This window comes from Hippopotamus amphibius, chromosome 3, assembly GCF_030028045.1.
Source record: "Hippopotamus amphibius kiboko isolate mHipAmp2 chromosome 3, mHipAmp2.hap2, whole genome shotgun sequence".
NCBI lineage: Eukaryota > Metazoa > Chordata > Mammalia > Artiodactyla > Hippopotamidae > Hippopotamus > Hippopotamus amphibius.
In genome coordinates, this window is record NC_080188.1 from 91,414,480 (window position 1) to 91,417,471 (window position 2,992).

Below are 2,992 nucleotides of genomic sequence, written 5' to 3' on the forward strand. Positions count from 1 at the left end.
AAAAAAAACACAAATAACTAACATTGGGATGACATGGAGAAAAGGAAACCCTCATGCACTGTTGGTGGGAATGTAAACTGCTGCAGCCACTATGGAAAATAGTATGGAGATTTTTCAAAAAACTAAAAATAGAACAACTATATGACCCAGCAATTCCATTCCTGGGTATATATACAAAAAGAAAAGAAAAGAAAAAAATGGAAAGAAAAGAAAAGAAAAGAAATGGAAAGAAAAGAAAGCACTAATTTGAAAAGATACATGCACTCCAATGTTCATAGAACATTGTTTCCAATAATCAAGATATGGAAGCAACCCAAGTGTCCATCAAAGGATGAATGGATAAAGAAGATGTGACATACACACACACACACACACACACACACACACACACACAATGGAATGCTATTCAGCCATAAAAAAGGGATTTTTTTTTTTCCATTTGCAACAACATGGATGGATTTGGAGGGTATTATGCTAAGTGAAATAAATCAGACAAATACTGTACTATATAACTTATATGTGGAATCTACAAAAATGAAACAAACAAGTAAATGTAAAAAAAAAAAGAGAGAGAGAGACACAGATATAGAAAACAAATTAGTGGTTACCAGTGGGGAGAGGCAAGGGGGGAGGGGTAAGATAGGGGTAAGGAATCAAGAGATACAAACTACTATGTATAAAATAAATAAGCTACAAGGATATATTGTACAACACAGGGAATATAGCTAAGATTTTATAACTATAAATGGAGTATAACCTTTAAAAATTGTGAATCACTATCTTATACACATGCAACTTATATAATATTGTATACATCAATTACACCCCAATGAAAAATGTAGATGATTTTTTGTTTTGACAAAAATTCTTTAGGCACAATTTTATTTTACTTACTTTTAAATAGGAAAAAAATATTCTGACCAAAATAAAATCTTGTCAGTTTTGAAGAAGGACCAAATTAAATATAGGCTTCTATGAAATAATTTACAAAATTCTGTGATCCAACTTGAGGTATTATATTAAATGCAGCAAAACAGGATGGATGCTCTCCACATCAGAGTTCAGATTATCATGTGTTGTTGTGATCCTTATTTGCAACTTAGTTAACCTTCTATAATTTCATTTAAAAATTGTATGGTGATGAGATTAGTAGTGAAAAGTTTGGTTTTTGGGAAAGGGAAATTAATGGCAGACACCTGCATTCATTCGTTTTCATCTGTAATAGTCCCAGGATTTACCTGAAATTTCTCAACTGAGGAAGCGCACATTATAAGTCTCCTAAAAGATACTGATCACCTCATGAAGACTAGAATGAAATTTGAGGCTAAACCATGAGATTTCTGGGGGGTGCTTTGGAGTCCAGCTGGTTCTTTTTCCTGTCATTATCATCACAAGGGCCACAACCACCACAATCAAGAACTGCCTCAAAAGTAAATTAATTTGCAAGATATTTTTATATTTAGAGATCTGTGCTAAGGACAAAACTCATGAAACAATATGATTTTCAATAAACATTGTTTTGGGTTTAATATTAGAGAAAATAAGCTGGATTATATGTTTGTAAGGTATTTACTCTTTGTACCTCTAAATCAAGAAGGAGGTACATTTTAAAACCCCCAAGAAAGGTCAGCTTATATGAATACATTTTCATTGCACTTTCCCATCTAGTACTTTGAATTTAGGTAGCAACAGGATATTTGAAAAGTGATGAGATACACTGTATGGTAAACAGTAGGCAGAGGGGGCTTCTGTGAGGGTTCTTAAAGTGTTCCAAGGATGTGTAACTTTCTTTTTTAGTTCAACATATACACTACTCACAAAATATGGAAGTACTATCTCTACTCACTTAGAACTTTGAAGTGAAAATGTAATTAATGTAATCCAAATTAAACGGCACTGTGAAGCATATGATTTCAACAGTATAATACTAAAGTTGTTCCATGAAAAAAAAAGTCAAATAAGTTAGAGAAACACACTATGTTAGAATGAAGTATGTACATCACCATCACGAAGATGTACAATGAACATGGCCATAAAAAAATGTCCCAGAAGCCCTTCAGCTAAAAAAAGGAAAAAAGTAATAAATTTGTGTAGTTCAAATCTTTTCTTTCCCAGTTCTTGTTTCATGATTTTTACTGTGGAGACACACTTTGAAAAATGGTAGTATGATAATTTAAAAGTTTAACTCAAAAATGTTATAATTTGGGGAGGAGTATTCCCAACAGTAAACGGAATGAATTGGACATCACTTTGATGCAATATGAAACTTGTTGCATTGTTGTGGTATTGGAGGAGGATTGGATGTAAAATCACCCCCTTCCACAATTTCTATTGGTGTTGCCAGTTAACAGAGGTCTCTCTGGGAGACAACTGTACTCTCCCCTCACCTGAATTCCCCTCTCTATAAACAGGGACAATTCCTGTGGATGCATCCCCCTTATCTTTAATCTTCAGTTGAGATGGAACTCCTGCAGAAGCAAACACAATACCCCAATATCACTTTTTAATCAAAAGAAGATTAAGGTCAGGAAAACTTCAAAACTAAATATTATTTGAAAATTGTACATATGTGTAAGAATAAACACAAGAATATGTTAATTTCATTTGATCAATATTCAACTAGTCTCTAGTCACTTTACTGCTCAGTCATCCTGCATAAAAATGGGATTTTCTTACAATTGCTTATTCTAGACTAAGACTCACCTCACTTGATTAAAAATAAAACTACTGAAAATCCAGATCACTTAAAAACATGTAGTTGTTTGTAAATGAGCTTATACTTTGGAGTTTGGTTTTGCTTTCAAAAGGCCCATGTATCAATGTTTTGAAAAATAAAGTTTAGTTTTCTCTTTCATTAAAAAAAAAAGAGTGTTTTCTTCAAAGTTTCTTATTATAAATATAGAATACTATGGTATTTATAATATAGAGATGGAAAAGTAACCAGAGGAAACCACAAAAACCCAGATGCCCTTTCCAGTAACCACACACCTGT